Source organism: Lygodium microphyllum, chromosome 5 (genome assembly GCF_053477565.2).
Source record: "Lygodium microphyllum isolate KBCC chromosome 5, Lygodium_microphyllum_v1.1.10, whole genome shotgun sequence".
Lineage (NCBI taxonomy): Eukaryota > Viridiplantae > Streptophyta > Polypodiopsida > Schizaeales > Lygodiaceae > Lygodium > Lygodium microphyllum.
Window position 1 is genome coordinate 115,506,519 of NC_141139.1, and position 10,534 is coordinate 115,517,052.

Below are 10,534 nucleotides of genomic sequence, written 5' to 3' on the forward strand. Positions count from 1 at the left end.
CAAAAAAAAAAGAGAAGAATGTGGAAAAGAAAAAGAAAAAAAAGAAAAGAAAAGAAAAAACCACTCACAATCACAGCACGACACCTAGGGGTCCTCAAATTAGGTACACCCAATCACCTTGGTCGACTGGCTCCGTCCCTAGTCCCCTAGCCCTCTAGACATCCCCCACAATTATTTAGGGCACATCAAGGGTAGGACATACCTAGGAAGCTTGTTTCGCCTATGGTTAGACCTATCACCCTGACCCATTTGCATGATTCCTTTTGCACTTTGCCTTAGTATCGTTGCAATCGATCATGGTAAGCACCGCACGAAGAGGCAGTCAATTGAACGAGCGAACAAAACCGAGCGAGCCCAAAAAAGTGAGCAAGATTCATAACTAGTTTCACCATAACTAGTTTCACCATAACAAAGATTCATAACTAGTTTCACCATAACTACACATAAGTTCTACTGATAAAAGTGACAATAATAAAAGTTTCTTCCAAAGTATCAGATGTTTGAATGCTCACTAATCATCATAGGGATTGTCCACAACTTGCACTTTGTAGGCATCTAGTTCTAGCTCCTCATCATCAAGACCTAAGCGTGCTCTCTTTGCACCTACTTCTTCTACAAGAGGTCGAACCACAACATCGACTATATCTTCACATATATCAAATGAAAAACATGGACGAGAAGATGCTTGGCATGCACGTATCAGAGGTACAGTGCCATACCCCATCTCCAAAATCAATCTCGATGGTGGACACAAAAGATCTAATACACAGAGTAAGAATACATGTGATCTCTGAAGACCTCCACGCCAAAGAGTCGAAGAAGATGGTCGTGCCAATCTATTTCTCTCTGGAAGGTAATGGGGCCAGCAATCACTCGAAGGATCAATTTGCAACTTGCGGAATTGAGAGCTGCTCTCTCCAAGAAAGGTGGGTGGATGACATCCACTACGACGAGCAAATACCAAAAGAGAAGATCGGCTCTACATAAAGCATAAAGGTTAGATATGTTCACTACAAGAATTACAAACCAAAAGTTTAAGATCACTTACTGACACCTCAAGATCGCATTGTTCCCCATAGCCATATGGAAGCTTGTCAAGCACAAAAACTCGCCTGACAACTTCGAGACCAAGCACATGTATGTACTTCTCAAGCCAAGATAATGCATCACCTATTTTATCAAAGAAAAACTTTACTTTCTTGTTTAGTTAAGTACTTATGCCAACACACATTGACCATGACAATATACCTATCAAAGTAATCCAAGTAACTAACCATCCACTATCTCCCAAAGAGGCAGCAGCAACTGTAATTCCTAGGCGAATGTGTGCCTCCGTGAGCATATTCCAAGCAGGCAAGGTGGTTTCTTTATCAATCAAACATCCAGTAGGAAAGTCAATGAAGACAACATCGCAAGCCCATTTCACATGCTTCCCATTCCGTACATATGTCATATCATGTTTTGCAAGCCTAGAAAAGAACTCATGTATTGTCTTGTAAGCATCATTTTTTCTCCCTGCAATAAAATCTTGCCCCATAGAGATGTAGTCACCCATCATGCACCCATAACTTATCACGTCATCATCCTTATTGGAATGCATATCATTTAGTGGGCAAGGAAGAAATACAAATGGAATGATCTCCTTGATGGCAACCCTTTGCCCTGCAATAAACAAGAATATATGAGTATAAATTGGATGCAACATGTGTTACGATCTCTAATGATATAATTTATTCCACCTCCTTGGACGCTACTCCTTTGCTCCACTTCATGTTGTTTGGGACTATTGTCTTCTCTCTCTTGCATTGCTGCAACACAAAGCATTTGCAATGATTCGCATTTTAACAAGGAAAAAAAACTTTACAACCATTGCACCCAAAATATAATCTTACCATCACTTTCTATCTTTGTCTCCTTTTTAGACCGTGTATTGCATCGATCCCCAAGAGGTGTATCAACAGATTTTCTGGAATGCACTTTGTGCAATTCCTTCTCTCTTGCCAAAACATATCTACTTCCAAGATCCACCCACCAAGGGCAATGGTCGATCTCCCAATCAGAGAGATTATGTATGCTCTTGGGATACATGCATACTTCCTCATTATCTCTGTCAATCCATCCTTTGCAATGATCTGGAACCCTGGCTATCTTCTTCTCTCCAATAAAATGAAGTAGATACCTTTTGCATGGCATATTAGCACAAGCTATTAAAATAAACAAAGAGAAACTAAAGTTAAGCTCATTATGGCAACAAATCTACCTGTAGACAACTCGATATGCAAACATTATGATTTCATTTCTCTTTCAGCGCTGAGGACCTTCCACCTTCTTTGATCCTCGTGCATCTATAGCTTGCTCTCTTGCTCTTACGTGAGCAAACATATATTTTCTAGCCTCTAATTTCACACCCTCCATGTAATCCTGTAATAAGTAATCCTGTGGAAGATTCAATGGTGTACCTAAAACACACATTTTTTTCAATTCTTCCAATGCTTGAATAGCCTCGACCCCAACCTTTTCCAAAAAGCACTCCCGTGTCAACCACCTTAACAAAAAAAATCAAATCTATTAGTATCACAAGATACACATGATACTAGCAATATCAAGACTACAAAAGCTTTCAAATTGACACTTACAATCTGTACTCATTATCCGATGATGGCATACCATACATATCTTTTAATCTCTTGTTTGCATCCAAGAGAGAGAGCATCACCAATCTTTTTTCTTCCCTCATATCAGCATTTGCTAGGAATTTCAACTTGGCAATAGTAATCACTGAGTCTGGGCTATCAAACTTCAGTGCAAATATTCTATCCAACCATTGATCCCCTAGCTTGGGATCAAGCACATTAAGAACCTGCAAAGTGGATGAGAAACCTATATTTAGAGATTTACCTGTAATGGGGAGTAAACTAAGAAGCAAAGGGGCCATACCATGCCCATATTGTCTGCCAATCTTTTATGTATCTTGGCACGTTCCTTTTTCAATGTCTCCTCTCTGTTCTCAATAGAGACTGTGTTTAATACCAAATCCTCAACCTTTTTGAGTTTTGAAGTATAATCAACCTTCATAACAAAGAGAAGCTTTTAAATTTTACCCTAAAAAGGAAAATTATCTATTATAATCCCTCTTAATAACAACCATGACATGTATTACCTGAAATACCAATCTTGCCAAGTACCCCCTTGTCAGTGGATACCATTGTTGTTTTCCCTTGACACTGCTATCTTTTGCTCTCAAGGACTCCAACAGTTTTAGTTGATCCTGGGGTAAGGCACTCAAGAATGCATTGATGTCACACTTGAAGATATTGTTGCAGTTCCAAAGTACATCCCGCAAGCTAGGTTTCACGATGGCATACTCGTTCATGCTAATAAAGGAAAATTTGTAAGATTGAGTTCTATAGATAAAAATATAGACGTCAATTCATTGTAACAAATATTGATACACTCACCTATTGACTCTTTGGAGTCCAGCAAAGAGCAATCTCTGAAATCCGTGTGGGATCAATAAGAGAACAAACAACCCTGACATGGCGAGCTCTATTCTCTTTGTACATTTGTGAGATCAACTCCATCCAAGCAGTCAACCGATGATTTCCTTCCCATACGTAAAACATTTTACCAGACAAGAACCTGAACTCCGGTTTTGCCAAGACCTCCTTCTCAAATTCTGCATCCACTTCACGCCATAGAGGAGACCAAGTTGACACTATGGCAGGGGTCACTAGTGTTTCTTCTCCTTTATACTTACATACAGACACAAAAAATGAGCCCTTCTCTGGTAAATAACCCTCATATTGAAATGCACTTTTTAAAGAGGACATGTCTGTACGAATCCCTCTAACAACAGCATGTGCAATCATACGACACAAGGGGATACGAGGGAAAACTTCTTGAGATAGAAGTCTACATTGACTTATTACATCTCCACATCCTACTATTTGCATATCAATATCGAAAACCTGGCTTGTTGCTTCCTCGTCTTCCTCCTGTACCAGTTGAGACCCTTGCCCCACCACTGTGTCATCTCCTTCTTCACTTTCTTCTTGCAGTTGAGGATCTGAAGTCCCCACTACAACACTCGAAGTCTTTTCACTCTCTATAGTTGGTGTACCCTCCTCTAGAACTGTAGAGAGGGATGATCCACGAGTTCTTTTTTGTGGAGTGGCTAAATTATCTTTGGATGATCTTGCATGACCTTTGCCTTTGGCCCTTCATGGAGACATGACTGAAATACCACATAAAAGAATCAGTACATGTGTAGCGCTTGAATATATATCTATTTGTATTACTTGAATATGCACAAAGAGTACCTGAGATTGGATTTTCAAAATACTAGCAATATCTCTGCTGAGATGCTCAACACAAGTAGATACGTGTGAGAGACTGGATCGTTTGACCTGCAACATTCGAGAAACAAAAGTCTCATCTCACTCTGGCTAAAAAATGCAAGAATTTTAAAACGTTGTTACAAAATGCAAACAAAGTATAAAACACTGTTACAAAATACAAAGCACTGAGCTTGTAGAGAGTAATCCATTATTAAACGGCCAAACATTGCAAGTATAATGGCAGATAATGTCTTAAACCAAGCAAATAATGTCTCAAACTCTATTCTTGGAGTACTTGGCAACTGTCCTGTAGCTAAAATGTAACATTTTAGTTTGAAGAGCAAGTCTAATTACTATACTGGCCTTCAAACGTTGTCTGCCCAATCATAGACAAAAGCCTCATCCATTTTTTACTGCTGGCTCTTCACAGTCGACTCACAGAAGCAGCACCCCTGTTGTACCTGCGTTTTGAAACGCACCCATATTGACACACAAAAAACTTGCTCTTGCTTGCTTGATCGGTTCGCCTTCTCCTCTGTGCGAGGTTGTTTTGGTCCTCCTTCTGCTTGCTTGTTTGGGGGGGAGAGAGAGAGAGAGAGAGAGAGAGAGAGAGAGAGAGAGACCGCAGATTCTATTTAGAGGTGTCTTCTTCTCTGTCATGTGAGAGAGAGTGTGTGTGCCCGTGCGTGTGTGAAAGGACCATTAGTGTGAGAGAGTATTTATGTGTTAGTAAATAAATAACACTAGAAGAGAGAGTGTGTGTAATGATTGTCGTTGAGAGAGAGAGAGAGGTGGAGTTAGTGACCATCAGATGTGTTTGTGGCCATTACTGTGAATATTTAGTGCAGAGGGGGGACTACAGTTCCTAATTAGAGGTGTCCTTTTTTTGTTGCAAGAGAGGGAGAGAGAAAGAGAGAGAGTGTGTGTGTAACAACCATCAATGTGAGAGAGTGTTTGTGTGTGCTAGTAAATAAAAACACCAAAAGAGAGTGCATGTAATGATTGAGTGTGTGTGTGTGAGAGAGAGAGACAGAGGTGGAGTTAATGATCACTAGACGTGCTAGTGACCATTAGGTGTGTATATTTAGTACACACCTATCATTATGGAAAAAGTAAAGGTTATTATTAACATGACTATTTAACCTTGACAATTACTATTTTCATATTGAGATCTATTTTCATATCGCCATCTTATTACAGTTACTTGAAGAACAACTCTTATCTTGTTCCCTTTGCATAGATTGTTCTTCAACTCTATTGAGGTTCTAACTGTGTCTATTGGCTTCTTAAGAAGACATTCACACAGACATGACTATTTACCTATTTAGCAACAATGCCAAACATTGTGCAAATCAAATATGGTAGTTTCAGTACCTTGTCAATAAGGTATGACTCATGTTTCTGTGAGGTGGCATTGGAAGAGCTTAAGAGTCACTTTGAGATTGGTGGTGATATTGATGTGGAAGTGCAGCATGCAACAAGCCAGCCGGGTGTGTACACGACCATGCCATTGATGAGACTAGAAGATGGTAGCAAGGGATTCATACTAGATGGTGGACAAAGCAATGTCTATACTCTCCAAGTTAAGCATATCCCTCTTATAAAGCAAATGACTGACTCAATGAGTGTGCAAGTTCTACTGGATAGGCTTCCCTTATCTAGTTCTCTTCATGTTGCATACTCATCTGTCAAAGAGATACAAAAGGTGGATGAGCTACCAATTACATACAATGGCTACATTATGTTTGAATTGCCACCTAAGCCGATCGAGGGCAGCTCAATGCATGGAATGGACCAAAAGAATGACGGGCACACATGGGCAGAGTACACTACTGTTTCTCAAGATTTCTTCAATGGCACAGTGAGGATGAGCAGATGTTGTGGTTATCTTAGATGCTTCTCCTTGGAATGTCCATATCTAGAGAGGACTGGTATTGCTAATGAGACCCAGTGGAAAGGTAAGTTGAAGAGGTCTCCTTCATCAACTGGCCCTCTACAACCTGAGGTTGGGACCCTGAGGTGTACACATTGTGGAATGTCTCCTGAGTGTGTAAAGGCTTGTGTTGCATATATATACTACTGTATTCCCTTTGACAAAGTGAATACCACAAGATGTGCTATTCATGTTGGTTTTCATGATCACCCTGTGCAAGATGGCTCGTGTCGACAAAAGCAAAAGCAGATTGAAGACATGGTGCAAACTCGTGCACAAATAAATCCTTCCGTGTCATGTAAAAGCATTGAAGTGTCTGTTGGTCAAGATCTTGTGATGGAAATGTTGATTTCAAAAGAAGATTGCTCTGAGGATTTCAATGAAGCCAAGTTGCATGAGGTGCTGGAGAACCTTACCCCATTGTCTCAGAGAAGAAGGATGCAAAGGTGAGTAAACATTGCTAGAAGAGACAAGCGACATGCTGAAGGCGGGCTTGATGCAATTTTGGCATTGAAAAGAAAGTGCATGTACCCCTTCTTTCACAGTATTTTGTTTCCGCAACAGCTTGGAGATAATGTCATGCCACACATATTCAAGATGTCTACAATTGGACCAGGCTCAGGAGTTGACCTTGTTAATAGAATGCAACCTGGTGGATCTTTGGGAGATCAATGGATCCACTTTGACCATGTGCATAGGGTGAAAGGTTGGAACACAATGGGAGCTCATGTTTATGATCCCCATATTCGAGAAATAATGACCATTGCAACCTGCGAGTTCAAAGTGGAGGATGAGCATGCACAAGTATCATTTTGGCAAATGTTAAATAATGTTCTGTTAGCAAATGGATTCTCTATCCCAAAATTTCGAGGTTTTATGGTAGATGCAGCACAAGCAAATTGGCTAGCAATTAGAATAGTCTACAATGGAGGACCAAGCAACATCATGCATGACAGGGAAAGAACTTGCTCGTTTCATTGGGAGATGAGCATGGTCATGCACGCAAAGAGATGTGTCAAGGCCCCATATCTAGAGAAGCACAAACTTCTTTGTAGAAAATGGAAGGTTGCAAGGACAGAGCAAGAAGCCGAACAGTGCAAAGAGGCACTCTTAAAGTTTTGGTCTCCTGTCCATGTAAAGGATGGACAGCTCCCTGGATTGATGGCTTGGTTCCACTGGTGGGATGTCAGGGTTTCCTAATGGGGAGGGATGTTCATGGAGCAGCATGAAAATGCAGGGTTTGTGCCAACAACAAATTTATCAGAATGTAAGCACTCGAGCATGCGAGCAACTCATGGCCAATCTAAGTATGTCTCTCTATGAGGCATGTAGTGCTGATTTGGCATTGGCTGTGTTGCAAAGTGCACACTACAAAGCATTTATGGAAGGAGCACCTTGGTAGTGGACCAACCTTGCAAAGATTGAAAGAAAAAATTTTGTTTGGAGAATCAAGTGGTTCTAGTCAAAAGCTGATTGATCTGACACATGCAGTGCTCTCAGAGGCAGGTGTGCAATCACCAGAGATGTTTAAACCACAACAAGAGACAAGAAGTGTTAGAAGGAAAAGGGGTAACGTAGACCCAAGAGTGATCTTGCCAACAGATAGCCATAGACCTGAATATTCAACAGTGACTGTTGGCAAAACAATGGGGTTTAGAGGTGATGGAATGGAGCAGAATTTGCAAAAGGAGACAGAAATTGCCTTGAAGATATGCAAAGAGAGCACAGTCCACCCTATGCATTGGGCCATCAGAAGAACAAAAGCACATAGTCTTGTGACTTGTTTTGGCTTCTTGGAGTCCAAGAAGGCTAGATGTGGGAAACTAATTAACCCTCTTGGTAAGAATGCAACTGTAGGTGTGCCTACACCATGTTTCAAAGGAAGGAGACGTTACAGTTCTGATGGCACAGTGGGACAATTCATATGGTTTTGTGGAAATGATGTTCTCCATACATGGAAGGTGGATAGCTCAGTGATGGGAATACCAGGAGATGCTCCAGTGACATGGAAGATTTCTCAAAGCACCATGGTGACAGAGACAGAGAAAGCAAACTTGCAAAGAACTGGATTTGTTCTTGCAAAGAATGATGAGGTTGTGGATAGCTTCACAGTTCCACGTGATAGGCCACCTCCAAGCCATGAGCGGCCACTGTGGAGAAATGGAAAGCCTGTGAAGTGGAGAAGCAAGTTATCTAAACAGTTTCAAGAACGAATAAATAGGGCAAAGTCAATGGTTGCAGAGGTTGTGAAAGAGAGTATTGTTACTCTTGGTGAAGCTCATGTTTACTTTCTAAAGACAGAAGGCTCAATAGTAGATGGGTTGACCTATTCTATCACTCTGTCACAATATCCAAGATGCTCATGTGAGGACTTTACTCAGTGAGACACGAAGAATTTGGTATACATGCCATGCAAACACCTATACTATGTCTTCATAAAGGTCTTGGGACTCAATGAAGTCGTGCATCAATTCATACACCAAGCAGCTCTTACTAAGGTGGAGCTGGCTCAAGCACTACTTCCAAGAGTTGGATAGTGCGCTTTTTGGTCTTGTGGATGGCCAAAGCTTTGAGGAAACATTTCCCTAAATGTTTTGTCATTTAAAAAAAGTATCCTTTCGTCTGAAGGGTTTTATATAGGTAGATAAATCACTATGTTTAAGGTATTCGAGGCTAGGGTATTTTTGAATTCAACATATAGCCTTTTCTTTTTGGACATGTACAGCTCCTTTAATGAGCTTTCATCTATTGTGTCCATTTTGTTAGTTCATCCCACGATATGGAATGATATAAGAAATAATTTTGTAATGTGAACTTGTTTTGTTCATTGGGAGACTGAAATTAGTTCCTCATCTATGTTTCAAGATCATACTATTTTCTTACTACCTTCTTTGTGAGATGAACATGGATTACACTTTTTTGTGTCATTATTGGGATGAGTTATGTGAGCTCTATGTGTGTGTCTTCATTATATTTAATTTTAATCTACAATTTTTATCTGTATACGTCAATGATGCTCTAGGGGTAGGTATGTTAGAAGGTAGCTTGTTGCTCGAAATTTCATGCTCGATTTTCTAGCCTTGCTCGATTTCCATTGCTCGCTTTTCTAGCCTTGCTCGGTTTTCATCACTCGCTCTTTGGTTTTCCTCCCGCACGAATGGCCATGAGAAGTACACCATACTCGTCGAGCACGCCCAGTGGCTACCAACAACCAAAGTTCGGTGTCAATGTGTTCGATTATGCTACATCATGCTATCACATCGCAAATATGTCTCATACACCTTCATGTGTACTTCTTCTCAACATGAACAACTTTGCTTCATCCACATCTTGTTACGAGAAACCAATCCGCGGTCTTCTAACTACGTAATATCTAAGTATGCCAACCCATGAGTGCAACTCCCAACAAAAGCTAGCCCTATCCCCTACTTCAACAACCTTATCACCAGCCACCCAGGCCAACTGGGTTCCCCCAACGACCTTCCTCCGCACCACCACCAAAACTCCTCGAAGGCCAACCACAGCAGTCCATTCCACCCACATCTTTGGTGCATACGAAAGCCTGCTGCCTACAACGGTGAGTGCCATGGGATTGGCACTTGTCTAGGAGGGGGTAATGTTAACCCTCAAACGAACAAGGTGGAAAATTTGAAAAATGTAAAGCAAAAGACAAAGGTCAAGGCAAAAGTGAAACGGAAGACGAAGGTGCGCCAATAAAAATATGGAAACACAAGAAGTGCAGAAAATTCCTAAATAAAGGAAAAAGGCGCACAAGAAAAATCACAAGTTAATACTTTTGTAAAAGAGCGCAAGCGTATCATGATTTAATTTAAAGAGCGCCGGGCTCTCACCTGTGCAATTTGTAAAGGTAGATGGGCGGTAGAAAGGAAGCTAGGAAGATAGGAGGACAATGGGAAAAAGGACATAGGCCACAGTCGGCAATGTAAAAAAAGGGATAAGGGGATGGCCGTCCAAAAGGGATTTAGGGTTTTGAATATAAAGTTGAAAAGTGAATGAGAAGCTCATTCTTGTGTGTGGCCAAAAGTGGCTCTCCTCTTTTTCTTCTTCTTCTTCTTCTTATTCTTGCTTGCTTGAGCTTGTGCTTGAGAGAGGGAGTGTGAGAGTGAGGGAGAGTGTGTGAGGGTGAGGGACTGGGGAGGAGAAGCTCTCCATCTTCTCCTCTCTTCTTCTCTTCTCTTCTCTTCTCTTCTCTTCTCTTTTCTTGCTCGCAACAATGGAGCTTGGAGCATGGAGCTTGAGGATG

General features: G+C 41.0%; 1 pseudogene; it reads right to left on the reverse strand.

Annotated features, from left to right (window-relative positions):
• Positions 1-511: 511 nt before the first annotated feature.
• Positions 512-4,820, reverse strand: LOC148036314 (uncharacterized; annotated as a pseudogene).
• Positions 4,821-10,534: the final 5,714 nt, after the last annotated feature.